Source organism: Dreissena polymorpha, chromosome 5 (genome assembly GCF_020536995.1).
Source record: "Dreissena polymorpha isolate Duluth1 chromosome 5, UMN_Dpol_1.0, whole genome shotgun sequence".
Classification (NCBI taxonomy): domain Eukaryota; kingdom Metazoa; phylum Mollusca; class Bivalvia; order Myida; family Dreissenidae; genus Dreissena; species Dreissena polymorpha.
In genome coordinates, this window is record NC_068359.1 from 18,122,879 (window position 1) to 18,138,738 (window position 15,860).

Here is a 15,860-nt window from a genome sequence, read left to right on the forward strand (position 1 = left end):
TAAGTTGTCAACAATGAGAATCAGATACTTGGCTTTATAATTTTCATTTAAAATGTCTAATTTGGATATAATTCGGAATACAAAACGAAACTTAAAAGTTTTTTTTAAACGTTCCAAAAAACAATATGGATTTCAATAGAAATACTATTTCCACCGACAATCAAGATTTCCGGTTTGACGATTTTTCTATTGGATCGTCGGTAAGCGTGACCACATGTGACAACAGCGATGCCAGTTGGAAAATTAGTAGACGTGTCGTTGAACTCGACACATTCGCCGAATCGCTTTCAGCATGCAGTTCTTGCCAAGTGCCCATGAATTTACTTAACACAGTAGGAAGCAGGGATTTCGGACAGGCATGTGTTTTGGAAATACAGTGTAGCAATTGTGGTGCAATAAAATATGTGGCTACTGGACGGAAACATGACAGAGTTTATAACATGAACACAAAGCTTGCATTGGGTAAGACTTTTTTGTCTTTTTGGTACATTGGTGCATTATATCATGATTTATTGTCTAAATTACGCTCGATTGGTTATTGTCGGCTCGGGTACTACTTACATGTACCGCGGGAACACTTAAGTATACTTACATGTACCCCAGGTACAGTAAATATACTAAGACGTACCCGGGAATTTTAACGCTAAATCGGTCGTTGTCGACTATATTTTTAAAATTAATTATGTTTATATGTATGTCAATTTTCTGTTAAATTTGCCTCTTTATTATCGAGATGTTTATGCAGATATTTTTTAATTGAAATTTGATTCGTAATTACGGTATCGATAGCGCGTTTTACCACGTCGGATTTTGGGCGGGAATAAAACTTGGGTACAGTGTAATATCGACCGGGTACATTTTAGTATATTTACTGTACCCGGAGTACATGTAAGTATACTTACATGTACCCGGGGTACATGTAAGTAGTACCCGTGCCGACAATGGCCAATCGAGCCTAAATTACTGATAGTTTTGAATACATTCAGATAGTTATCTCAAAGTACATGTAATTCCTATGTAGTCTACATGCATACATTTTTATATTGTACTTGCTATATTTTTCCTTCATATTTTGTCTGATTAATCATTTACTGCCAGTAAACACAATTACAGTAAAATGTGAATGGTTCATTGGTTGTCCTTAGTTAAACATGTATATTTTAAAGTGACAAGTTCTTTTTCTTCCTGGAGCCCTATCAATAAATACCAGTAATAAAAATGAAATTTTGCAAGTTTACAAAACATAAATATTCTCAATTCATCAAATACGTATTGGTTTTGAAAATAAAGGGCTTCAATTAATTATTATTTGTGTGTATGTAGATCTCTAGGTCTTATAAAATTATGTAACTTTTGTAAATCATGACATGATTTCATATTATTTTATTCCACATAAGCATATTCTAGCATTGTGGATTGTAAACTGTTCTGTCATTTACTGCAATCTGTTTCAGGTAAATCATAAACTGGGTGTTTCACCTGGGACTTTCACATCGAAACTGGCCCTTCCCCATGACCTTCAGCACAAAAAAGAAAGGCTATAGCTGTTGCTCGTGCAGCAAAACAGCGACGCATAAGACTCAAAACTTAAACGGTATTTTTAATTATGGGCATTTTATTTTTAAAACAGTATTCTTTATGTGTATGCCCCTAATTGGCGACTTAGTTTTCACACTGTCCGTGGGTCGGTCGGTCAGTCCGTCATACTTTTCGTGCCTGCTCTCTAATTAAAGTAGTTTTCATCCGATCTTCACCAAACTTTGTCAGAAGCTGTGTCTAGACCAAGTTCGAACATGGCCATGTGGGATCCTGGGTTTCTTACAATTGTATGGATTATTTTTTATATTGTTACAAAGTTGGAGTTTGGGGCATCCGTGTCGTGTGGACACATTTCTTGTTTGAGATTGTTTCAATAGATCCATCAGTTATATATGCGAAGTAGTAGGAACATTTAAAAGCATATGCTAATGTTTGTAAATTGATTATTGTGAAAGCATTAATGTGCTGTGTAATCATTTCTTTAAATAAAAATCGGAGATAACCCATGAAGGTGCAAGCACATTTTTCCATTTGAAATTCTGTTTTCCTGTTCAGGCATTCAAAGGGCAGTGCAAGAAGTATGAGCGGGACCAACATACAGTTCAAACATAGAATACCAAGATGTTGAAGTTACAACTTTACCCCCACCTGTACCCAAGCCTGGTCCAGCAGGGCTAGACACTACTGGGAAGGAATTTGTTTTCTTTGATTTGGAAACAAGAGGGTTAGGTAAAGTTTATATTTAACATATTCCTTATTCACAGTGTTGCACATACAGAAGTTTATCTTGGTTCAATTCAGGTATTTAGGTACTCTAAATCTCAAAAATTCAACTTCTATTAAAAAATATACATATTTACTTACATGTGTAACATACATGTAATTCAACCTGCTACTGCTGAGTAACTTAATGTGGGATATCGTGTGAATTGTTGGTCAACTAAGCATATGATTGAATTGCAACAAGAGTTATGTTCAGACTAATTTCTCATTTTGCTTTCATATAATAAATCATTCATAATCTTTATTGATAAAATGATAGTAAATACCACTTAGATGATGCAATGTTACATTACCCACAACTGGCTATAATATATTATTGTGCATCATTTAAGAATTTAAACACTCGTTTCTTCGCTTCTTCAGATTTATGAATAAATAAGATGCCAAAAACTTACTTTGATATATCCACGAATCGAAGAAAAGAGCGTTTCAATTTTCATAATAACGGTTATTATGCCCCCCTCGGAAGAGAGAGTTAATATGGTTTTGCTGGATAATGGTCTGTCGGTAGATCATTTAGTTTCCGATCAATAATTTGTCAACTTTCTCACAGATTGGCTTTTTACTAAATCCATGTGCATAGGGATTGGACAGTATATAACACCTATTTAAATTATGGTCACTTGGTCAAAGGTCAAGGTCATAATATGTGTGAAAATTGTTTCCGATCAATAACCCTTTAACTGAAAAACTCTCTTAAACCACAATGCATAGAGAATGAATGTGAAGGAACCTCTTCTACGATCGATCAAATTAAGCTTCAAAATAAGTCCTTCTTTGGGGAGGGGGGGGGGCAATGTTTTTCCCTTTTATATTTATTGTAAACACTGCAAAAGTATTTTAAGTAGTTTACATTGTACTTGGGCGAGCGACCCAAGGCTCTCTGATTAATGGAGCTAAAATGGATTTTGTGCAATTTCTATGTAAAATTTTTGTTTTGTTTTTTCAGAGCGTACTTCTCATCTAATTCAGATAGCTGCAGTGCATTCAACTGGTCAGTTTTCAACATATGTGATGCCTGAGAAGAAGATGTTCTTGAAAGCGTCAGAAATAACTGGAGTGACAGTTGTTGGCGACTATGCTTGTCAAGGGACAAACAGTAACAGCTGTCCCCATCAAATCTGCATTGACAAGTTTTATAATATTCTTACAGAAATTTTCACCAGTTATTTTAGTTGGGCATAATATAGAGTGTATTTGATTGTAAAGTGTTGCTCCATGCTGTCCATACTTGTGGAAAAATGTTTGAGTTTCAGCAAAATATTTGTGTTTTTTTAGATTCTTAAAAATGTTAAAGGAAATATTACCAAATATAAAATCATATAAGTGGGAACATTTAGTTAAAGAAGTTATTGGAGAATTACATGGCACATGGCGCTCTACAGGATGTTTTAGCTATACAAAAGTTAGTGAACTCTGTTCCTCTTGACCAAAATACTGTAAACAAATATTCATTCAGCTATGACCGAGCAGTATTAGCATACAATGTGTAACTAAATGTTGCTTCCAACATCAAATCTTTGCAAACCATGATTGATACAAAAGTTATAAGTCAAGGTGTTACAAGGAAAGTGGCAGGAAGTGGATTGCAACTTAAACATTTGAGTATTGAATCAAAAAGAATCGGACTGAGTGGTTTGAGGAGCCCCCTGTCAGAGGTTACAAACGGACAAATCAGAGTAACAAAATCAGAGAAAATAATATGTGCAATAGCGAGTTATTTGTTGCCTGACATCTAACCAATTGTAATTTGCATCTTGTATATAGATTAGCTATGAAATCTAAAAGCTGTTAAAACATTGTTTTTCCTTCTCGATGACAAACATAGTTGTGATTCTTATTTCAGTTGTATTTCTCATGTTTCACCTAAGTTGTAAGATATTTTTGGCAATGCATTAAACCACAGATGGTGTGTGAAACATAATTTCCCCGTAATTGTATTCTATGTTGTTTTAGCTCCACTGACCAAAGGCCAGCAGGGCTAATGTCATGATTTTGTGTCCGTCATGCGTGCGTGTGTTAACTTTTCCTTTAAACATCTTCTTCTCCTAAACTACTGGTCCAATTCTGATGAAATTTCTTCAGGAATGTTTCTGGGGTGAACCTCTTTCAATTTTGTTCAAATTATGCCCCTGGGGTCAAATTTGAAACTACCCCGGGGGTCACAAAACTGAACATATGCTTATAAAGTGCTTATTTTGTGAAAACTTTAAAATACTCTTGTCCATATCCATTGGGCCTAGGGCTACCAAATTTGGTATGTAGTGACATCTAATAAACCTCTACCAAATTTGTTGAAATAATGCCTCTGGGGTCAACTTTGACCCTGCCGCGGGGGGTCACAAAATTTAAAAACGCTTATAAAGCGCCTATTTTGTGAAATTTTTAAAAATCTTGTCGAAAACCATTCTGAATACGGCTACCAAATTTGGTATGCAGGAACATCTTATAGTCTTCCAATAAGTTTGTTCAAATTATGCCCTTTGGGTCAAATTTGATCCTGACCCGCGGGTCACAAAATTGAACATTGTATACGCTTATATCTTGCTTATTTTGTGAAAACTTTAAAATACTCTTGTCCTTAACTCTAGGACTTAGGGCTACCACATTTTGTATGTAGTGAGATATAGTAGTCCTCTACAAAGTTTGCTCAAATTATGTCCCTGGGGTAAATTTGACCCAGCCAAGGTGGTCACAAAAGTGTACATGTGCTTAAATAGGGCCTATATTTAAGTATTTGCACATGCGTAGAATATTTGTTTTAGCCTTTTTTTCAGCAGTGGAGCGATACAGGACCATCATGGCCCTCTTGTCTTTAGATACACATCTCACAGTTCTAAAATAATAATTTTAAAATAAAACATATGTTAAATTTACAACCCATTACATGGGTAACAGGTGGGTGGGGTAATTTAAGATGTTTTTTGAATATCACCATTGTTTTTTTCATTTGTTACATCTGAAATATTTTTATAACAATGTACATTATAAATATTTCTACGTGTATCCCATTTCAGTTGATAATTTGATTGTAATGGAGCAGTTATTATATAGATATGTTTTAATTACTATTACAATATTAGTCATTATATTTTTGAAATTAAGTCCATATTAAAATGTCTGTAGCAAAAAAAAATCCACGGTGACCTATCAATTTCTTTACTTCATTTTAATGCTAAGCTAGTTTCCTTTAATTATTGAGAACCTGAAATGAATATGAATATTACATCAACAGAAATATGTATCTGTATTGCATGTTATCTATTTTGAACTGTGCAATAAAATTTTTAAAACAAACAAAAAACTAGTCATACTTATTTCTCATTATTTTTTACGATTTCCAATATTTTTGGTTTTAAAAGTGTTCAGTATGATAATACAAATGTTACAGTTGCTAATCTAATACAATCTCAATATTACAATGCCATTTTAAATATATTACACACAAACATTTTAACGTACCTCCAATTTTATGCCCCGCAAAAATGACCCTTTTTCAGATGCACATGGCATTTAAAAACCTTCGTTATCTCAAAATTATTCACGGTGACCTCCCTTTTTTATTTTATATTTATTTCAGATACAGATCCATTAATCACCATACAAAAAAGTAAAGCATTCCGGATATTTTGAAAATTTTCACAAAACGATCGAACATCCTTAGCAAAGTACCCAATGTTAATGGTAATTCCTACATCACTACACATTATCAATAACACCTATATAATTCATATGTATATAAATAACTGCCATGTTATAAGTCTATGCAGTGAACACAGTTTTATAATCCCTTTGCATATAAAAGGTACGGTAAATGATGGAAATAATAATATAAGGATTACTCTAGTAAGTTGCTTTTCAATAATTGTTAAGAACCACGATTCTTAATCAAGGCATTGACAAATTGTTTAGCGAAACAACTTTTATATCGTATGCACATTTCTGATTTAAGAAAGGATATTCAACTGCTGATGCTATTTATATATTGATGTCGATATCACAAATTTATTTAAATAAAAATAACGTTCTGTATGTTATTTACGTCGATATACTTATAAGTTTTGATAGTATATAACGCAAAGCATTATGATTGAAAATGGTTAAGTCTGGTTTAAAAGGAAACTTGCTTATAATAATGAATGATATGTATGCGAATGTTAATTCACGTGTTAAATCATGTTCATTTTACCTAGACTATTTTAGTTATGCGGCTGCACTGAGGCAAGGGGAGGTAATGTCGCCGATTTTGATTTCTTCATCTGTAGAAGACGTTGAATTTTACCTGCAAGATAACATTAATGCTGGTTCAAATATAGATAATATTTGGTTGATTTTACTATTTAATCATGTTCTTCTTACAAATGTACTCAGATTAGTTTAGTTATGTGGTTGCACGGATGCAAGGGGAGATATTGTCGGCGATTTTGCTTTCGTTATAGAAGAAGACATATACTTTAACCTGCAATATAACATTAATACTGGTTCAAATATAAATTACTTTTTGTTGATTATACTATTAAATCATGTTTCTCTTACAAGTGCACTCACATTAGTTTAGTTATGTGGTTGTACGGATGCAAGGGGAGGTAATGTCGCCGATTTTATTTTCTTTATCCGTAGAAGACGTTGAATTTTACCTGCAAGCTAACATTAATTCTGGTTCAAATATAGATTACATGTGGTTGATTTTACTATTATTGGCTATTAAGGCAAGCCACCGACTGAAGTTCAAATACATTTAAATAAGTTGCATTCATATTTCAATTATTGGGGTCTAAATTTACAGCGGCAAAAAATAATAGTATTTCGAAAGAGGTGTGGAATATAAGAAAACGAAAAATGGGCATACAATTGTACTGATATTGAAGGGATTGACTACTTTTACTATTTAGGAATAGTGTGGAATTATACTGGACGTTTAAAATTAAACCAGAAACATCTGTAAAGCCAGTGTCAATGACATTGACCTTAAAACAAACATACCGTCGCTGTTCTTCGAAAACCGGGTAAGTCAAATTTGGCGCAAATTGTGATTTGTTTTTATAAGAACGGCGGTTTCAAGGATTATTTTCTGCGAAAATACTGGATATAATTTCAAATCGGAGGGCATAATTATGAGCACGTGAGAAAATCCTGAACAATCATTGGTGCACTAATTGTTTCTGCAAAAACTGCGTTTTTCCGTTTGACCGACTAGCGAGGAAGGTTGCTTTGGATTATACGTCTGGTATATCAGGCAAAATATTCAAAAGGTATTTGTTTTTATTTCACAATATGTTAACGAGAAGTCTTATTTATGTTTTTATACTTTATCCGCTATAAAGCTGTAACTTAAAATGTCTTTATGAACGATTAATCTTGCTCGGACGATTGTTGTTTTCTGATACGGAATCCTTTCCTGACTATAACACTAGCTGGTCATTATTTCCATGATGTTTGAACTATTTTAGAATTTTTCATAATACTATTGAGAGTGGATAGAAAAAGTAATTACAGTTCTGTATTTTTCCTTAACAAAATAAATACAAATTAATGAAACGAATATTAATTAAGTCGACTCAGTTTTGAACATTTTCCATGGGTTTGACAAAACAGTTTTCTTGTTAAAAAGCTTGAGCACAATATTGCTACATGTATTTAGGAAGACGTAAAGTTATGCTGAAAAATTTAATTTATTTAGTGAAGACTTTGCTGACTTACTAAGACGTCGAAATTCAATTGCACCATCTGGCGATGGAGACATTCCAAGGTTGTACCAAAATCCTCAACAGATCAAGAGTACAAAGTACGATGACTTACAACAGTTGAAGACGGTCATCCCAAAGGACTACCATGCATTTTATGACACACTGTTGCATGCATAATAAACTTGAGAACAGTGTTCAGTGAAGTAAATCGTACCAAATAAGCGCAAATAAGCGCATTTCAAAATATAAATGTAATTGCCATTTACTTGCATTGTATGCATACAAAACTATGAAGAATATGACAATGTGTATGTTGAAGTTAACATGTTTAATTTTCTGACCATCTGACATAAAGTAAAGCATATTGTTGCAGATTTAATTAGTTTACATGTAGTAACGTGACTTAGTAATGTGGCTTAGTAATATTGTAAGAACAACGTATTTCCTATAACCATAGTTTTGTACTTAAACGGATGAAAAATGTGTTTGTGCTATACTGTTATATTGTTTTATTAGAATTCTAGCAGTTTTTTTTAAATGATTGTGTTTGTCGTAATTATATTCATGCAAAGAAATATGCACGATGTTGTAGTTGTTGCGAGCGTGCGCATTTGTGTGTGTGTTTGTGTTTGGTGTGTACGTGTGTGTTTGTGTGGCGGTTGCGTGTGTGTGTGTGTGTTTAACTTAGTGTTCAAATAAATTTTATAAAAGCCACAGTTATTGTTTAATATGTAGAGTAGATATATGCAACACACATACGAAAACTACAATATTTCACACCATATTATTTATATATATGACTCGTTGCTGGTGAAACTGCTGTTTTGTTTAATCGGTATTGCGTTGAGCAATTAATTTTGTTCTTAAACATTATCATTTAAGCGTAACTTGTAGTTAATGGTTGATGATATGTCTATTAAAATTAATTCACAAACCGCGTATATAAGGGTTAACTTTTCAACAACTGAACAATCATAACTTCAATTTTCTTGGGGAAAGCGTATTTCTAAAAAAGGAACCAAATATTTAGGAGAAAACTGCGTAAGTCCATTTTTATAATTAAAATGACAACTAAAGGCCTTTATATTTTCATAAATTAAAAGTATGCCCATTTTGACATAGACTATCTAAATAATTATATTTTACGACTTCAAAAAATATTAAAAAAAAGGTTTTTTGTGCCTATTGAAAAGTTGTAAAAATTGACTTACGCGGTTTTCGAAGAACAGCGACGATATTTTGCCATTTGTTTGACTCTTTTGTGGGTTCCTAATTAAATTATGCTTCGGAAGTAGTGGGTTTCACAAAGTCAGATGACATTAAACGCGAATATTTATGTTGTTGCAACAATTTAAAATAAATTCTTGTAATGTTACTGGTTATGGTGAATAAGGTGGATATCCTTTGTATGTTAACAGGTTTATTTTAACTAGAAAGTATTGGTTTAAAATTCCAAAAAGGCGAAAATGTTACAATGCAAATTTTCTACAAAATAGCTTTAACCGATGGTAATAAAGGTTATACAAATTAGGTATCAAATGTCAAGAAGATGTTAAATAAGTTTGGAGTTAGTTAGGTATTAAAACATTCCAACGTTGTGCAAGTAAATAGTCTGCTTAGTTAGTTCAAATATAGACTTGATGATAATTTTAAACAACAGTGGTATAATACAATAAATAACTCTTCTGCATTAGACATGTATCAAGTATTTTAAAAACCTTATTGGAATATTAATACTATTTTGACTTTGCTTTCTAGACGTCTACGCGTATGTTTTGTAAGATTACGTCGCTGCACTTCCGTTGAGACGTTGGGAATTCAAATTGGCAGATACTCTAAGAATAACATGCTACTAAATAAACGCTTTTGTTTATTTTGTTATTACTTAAATTTAGAAGATGAGTATCATTTTATATGTACATGCCGCTGTTACACGAATGTGTAAAAATATATATGAGCCATATATTTCATATTAACCCATCTGCATATAAATTCCACAAGTAATTTCAAATGTATATACACTTTTTAAAGAAGCTTTTGTAATAAGAAATACGACTCTAAACAATTCTGTTTAATCCAAGGCACTATTGCTTCGATATAACTTACATTTTCTTGCAATTTATTGTGTAAAATTATATGTGTATTCTTAAATGACTTTTTATGTTATGAAATGTTGTAATACCTATTTACTTGACAGAAAATAATGTGCATATTTAAAAATGAAGACGATGTACTTGTTTATAAGTCTTAATAAACTGTCTCCCTGTCCGTTTATTATTTATTTACGAATGTTCCCTTGTTATATTTTTGGTGTAAAAATACCAATAAACAATTGCGTGGTTCCGCCAGTTAAACGAGCAATGAGTATAATAAGTGTAATACGAATTTGAAGTTTGCTATCCTAATATTTTTTTGATACTATAATGTATATAATTGGCGAACTTCATTTGTATTCATTAATTTTTATTGAAAGAAAATTCCATAATACATCAATAATTACCAACAAATCAAACAATAAGTGAAATCAATTAACGAAATTGGCGGTTAGCGAACAAACCCATTACATTTGAATTTTATTGTATTTTTAATGGCGGCGATTTATGTTTTACATTGTGTTTATTACAAATTTAGTTGGCAAATTTCTGCACTATTTCTCATATTTTTTACAATTATATTTATTTTATAGAAATGGACAACTAGCTAAACTGAAGATTCCTAAAAATGCACGTGGGTATGGGTCACTAAAAGCTTTATCACGACATGTTGATGTAGATTTTTGGTTAAGTATATTGCAAGCATACAGTACTGCTAAGAATATTTCGGCCGCAGTAGCAAATAATGAATGAGGCAAAGAGAATATGTCGACGTGTCCACATGTTGAAATGAAAGGATTTCAGCAATCGCTATTTTAATGAACAATTGAAACATATTTTTGAAAACCATTAAGATACACATGTGTAAGTAAACACATTGAAGGTCGATGCCATACGTATGAGTATCCATTGCTCATGTTCGTTTTGTTTAATTATGTTTTTTTACTGCTGGCATATGTAACCACTTATAATTGTATTCTAACTGTATGAGTACGGTTTTCAGGCGCTCAGTTAATATAGTTTGTATAAAAATAGTAATCACAATAAACATACATGTATATATATGTATAAAATAATTGTCATTTGGGTGTTTTACATTATGTGCTTGTAAAATGTGATATCATTCGATTAATAATTTCAATTCTATATTATTTCATGTGACTTGCAATGAAATTTGAAATTGACATCATTATACACCTGTAGAAAACGGATATCATCCATAAGCGACTCGATGTTACATTTGAGAAACAAAGAATAGGCACATGGCAAACTGTTTCATTACAAATATTAAAATGATTTCAAGTTTTGTATGTGGATTGCACACTAAAAGACACAAATGCTTAAAGCTGGTTTAAATCGTTTACCCCAAACACCACTGTTGATGTATTTTGTATTTTTTTTATCGGAACTAGAGCTAATGGCTTGTTAAGTTTCCTTAGATGACTGAGGTGCCTTGAGTGACTTGTATCACATCGAGTGTCTTGGGTGACTTAGGTGCCTTGAGTGATTCGGATCACCGCGGGTAACTTAGGTGTCTTGAGTGACTCGGGTCACCTTTGGTGTCTTGAGTGACTTAGGTGTATTGCGAGACTCGGATCACCTCGAATGTCTTGGGTGACTTAGGTGTCTTGAGTGACTCGGTCACATCGGGTGACTTAGGTGCATTGAGTGACTCAGCTCATCTCGGTCACCTGGGTCACTTACACCTATATAAAAGTGTCTGCAAAGTGTCCAATGTCTGCGTTATGTAAAGAAGACTATGGATACGTGCAATACAAGCGATGATAATAAGCTTAAACGACTCAGGTTGACTTTGGAGACCTGACCCGTGCACTGATTTATATACCAAAGGTAAACCTGTCACCCGGACAAATGTATGAGTCACTAAGCCATCCTGAAAACAATGACTAATGCGCAAAGTTGTTTGGATTACTTCCACTCAAAATGCATCCATAGTCCCAAATATTCCCCATGCTATATGATCTTTAATTGCGCAGCGTAATAAACTTTGTAATCTGAAAGGCAATTGAATGCAGACTTATTTCTCCCGTCTGTGTGTATGTCAGAGTTTATTTACAGGTAATCGCTTAGTCTTCACGACTACCGTATGTGCTGACGTATTCCTCCCAGAAGAGCAGTTCTTTATATACTGATGGTTCATGCGACGCGCTTGTTAAATCCATAACCCTAATAATTCTTGAAAACACAACCCTACCGTTTCAACCAATAATTGTAGCATACTAGTCATATATTTATATTCTGCAATATATATAAACACTTTTAATTAATGCAAAGAACAATGAACCTAAAGGAAAAATTAACGGCCGAATTATTCAGCGATTCACGTGAAAACAATTGTATATATATATATATATATATATATATATATATATATATATATATATATACAGTTTCTAACATTTACAATTGCGATTTTTTTGTGTGGAAAAAGCCAACATTTATGTTCATGTGTGATTTAGTTTTACATAAAGACACTTAGACCAGATTTATACACAAACACAACATTCACAGCAAACAGAAAAGCCCGGACCATGAAGGGAAATAATTCCTTTTTTAGATCGTATGCAAGTGTTATTTGTGGGAAAAGGGTACAAAATAAGTCTTTTGCACATCACAATGTATTATGTTAACATCAATCTCAATCTTACACACAAAACATTTAAAAACATCAATACATAATATAAGGGTCTTATTATAAACATAACAAGAAGTAACACGGCTCTGCGTTTGATGTAATTTTCATCTCACCCTAATCGATAACTTTAACGATAAGAAGAATTGTTTTTAAAGACTCGATTTGAAAAACTGAAAACTCACCTCTTCCTCCAATCTTATGCAATATAAGCAGTGGTTTATTCAATACATTAAATAAAATCTCAATCATCATGAACTTGAATTAACCCTTTTAAAGGAAGCAAAATTATTCCTTTGAGGGTTTGTGGACTCGTGGTAATGGTATCCTGACGTTACCCTTGTCTAAATCAGCATGAACTTGAATTTACCCTTTTAAAGGAAGCATAATTATTACTTTGGGGATTTGTGGACTCGTTGTAATGGTATCCTTACGTTACCCTTGTCTCTGTTTTATCTCTGGTTTGTCTTGCCGATCTTTCAAATCTATGGTTATTGTGCATTTTTTGTTGTTTTACGTAGTACTTATTGTTAAAGTTTTCGATTTTATTGTTTCATGAATTGTCTTAAAGCTATACACATAGGTTAGTTTTATAGTGTCTTGTTGATCTTTCTAATCTAGGGTTACTGCGCATGGTTTACGTAGTACTTATAGTATAATAGAGTAGTGTTATAGTATAATTGAATAGTTTTGATCGAATTCTTTTGAAACAGTGTTGCAAAATGTATTTGCATCTGCGATACGTCAAATGTTCTTATGTAAAGCGCCTTTGAACGTGCACTCTTGCATGAAAAGGGCGCTATATAAATCCGGTATAATAATAATATAAATCCGGTATAATAATTTGATAAAAAGCTAGCTAACACGTGTAGTTACAAAATGTTTGGTTCTTGTACCGCATTGAAACGTTAAATGCATGTATAACAGAAGCGTAAACTTACATAATACACCGACATAATTTTACAGTTCATGGTCGCATAAATGTGTGCTAAATATTAAACAACACATAGTTAATGTAACAAAATGACTTCAAAATGGTAAAAATATAAATGAGCAGAAGATTGATTTTGATAAAAACACAATAACACACCATGCGAACATTACTTAAAGCGATATACATGTATTCGAGACAAGTTTGCAATACGAGTTATATGACCTGATTTGTGCGCTGAAATGGCAATAACTTATTAAACTGGCTTATGAAAATCAAGGTCTATCTAACACACGGTGAAAGATGCGCAAGTATCTATTATAACATACATAACGTAAATTACCGCAAACAGATGTGAAGGGAAATTATATGTTTCCTCCCCAGAAATGAATATATACAATAACATTTATTACAAATGATTTAACACAAAATACTTGAAAAAAGGCAATTACAATAACAAGGCAATTACAATAACAACACGATACATATCACCAGAGAAAATACTATAATTTAAGAAACCAGTTTCTTCTTTCAAATGTACGTCACGTTTAAAACACATTTTGTTTAATTCCTTTTTTTAGATATATGTACTTCAGACCGCAAAAATGTATGCATGAATATATTTATAAAGACAGAGTTTCAGAAACAACTTTACGGTAAACCGATTCTTATTATAAGAGTACACAAGTGTAATGGTTTAAAAGGATACCATGTTAACGTATGCTTTTGTATATATATAGGATCTGGCACGAGTTGTCATATCATACCATATTTTATTAAACGAGTTCAGGAATTTTGTTAGTAAGCGAGCCTTTGGCGAGCTTACTAAGGAATTTCCTGGACGAGTTTAATAAAATATGGTATGATATGACAACGAGTGACAGATCTTTTTATCACATGCTTTTAAATGAGCAAATTAAATAAATATTTACGAAAACATTATGATAAATCCCGAATATTGATTACATTTCGTGACGTCATTTGACGTTGCAACGTCATTTCAGCAAAATAACAAAATGCGATTGGTCAATAAACGAAAACTAAGCCAATGAAAACGCTTAAAAATGTTGTATTACACATGTGCAATATAAAACAATATGTAATGATTGTATTACATGGGAAACAGGGTAAAGCATGTGATAAATTTAAATATGCCATTCCCTAACATAAAATTGTAAATGTAATGGTAGGAACTTAAAAAAGTATAAGCCGTGTAACAATGTATATCAACCAGACAACAAGTTTAGCGGGTTTCGAACAACATTACTTGTCAACGTAAATGCATGTATAAATTCATGCTTAACTTTAGTAAGCGATTAGATATGTTGCCATTTTTTAAAAGGCTACTAAAAGAAAAAACATTTTATTTGTTCAATATTTACTGATTTTTTTCTCATAGTGAAGAGTGTATTATATATCGATATATCTTTTAGTTTTGACAACAGTTGGAATCAAGCAAAAAAATATATACCACTGCGAAGGAAACGATCATACATGTGTACAACTTTTTTAATGGATACATGCATAATGTGATAATATACCACTAACATAAGGATATGATGATATAAAGTAATACAATAAACCAAAAGGAAAACACAAAAGAACCGTCGACAAACGTTTTATGCTTTGTTAAAAGAAACTTACAACGAATATATTTTATTCCTGAATTAGTGCAACCGATATTTCCAAATATACACGTTGTTTCGTTCTTAATAAATTGTTCTTATAAGTGAAACCGACCTCGCTTAAGAAAGGCAGGTACACGTCCCAGAGAATCATGATAGTTTCAAATTCTATATAGTAAAGATGAGCAAAAGTGTTGTTTTTCCAAAATTCCCTTCAAGCAACGCAAAATAAAAAGGATCGAGTATACCATCGGTTTAGTCTTCATTCCACGAGCACTTATTAACAATGGTTTATTGACAGAAAATCAGCGATAAATCGAGATGAAGTCTTTAATTTTCAGGCGCGCTATCAGAAGCAGGGAAGGTTGACGCATTACCCTGGGATCGCCCTTGACCTGTGTTTGCAGTTGCAGTAACCCCTTTGATGGAACAATCCACCTTCGTTAACACCGCGTGGACCTATTGAAGAAATAAAATGCCCGTATACCTATGTGTATAAAAATATTCACCGCGTGAACTTAATTTTAATAACTAACAGCGATCGAACAT

General features: G+C 32.7%; 1 protein-coding gene across 1 annotated transcript in view; it reads right to left on the minus strand.

The window, feature by feature from the left end:
• Positions 1-15,860, minus strand: part of LOC127831080 (gamma-aminobutyric acid type B receptor subunit 1-like) — a 119,764-nt gene that overhangs the window by 24,865 nt on the left and 79,039 nt on the right. The window lies entirely within an intron of this gene.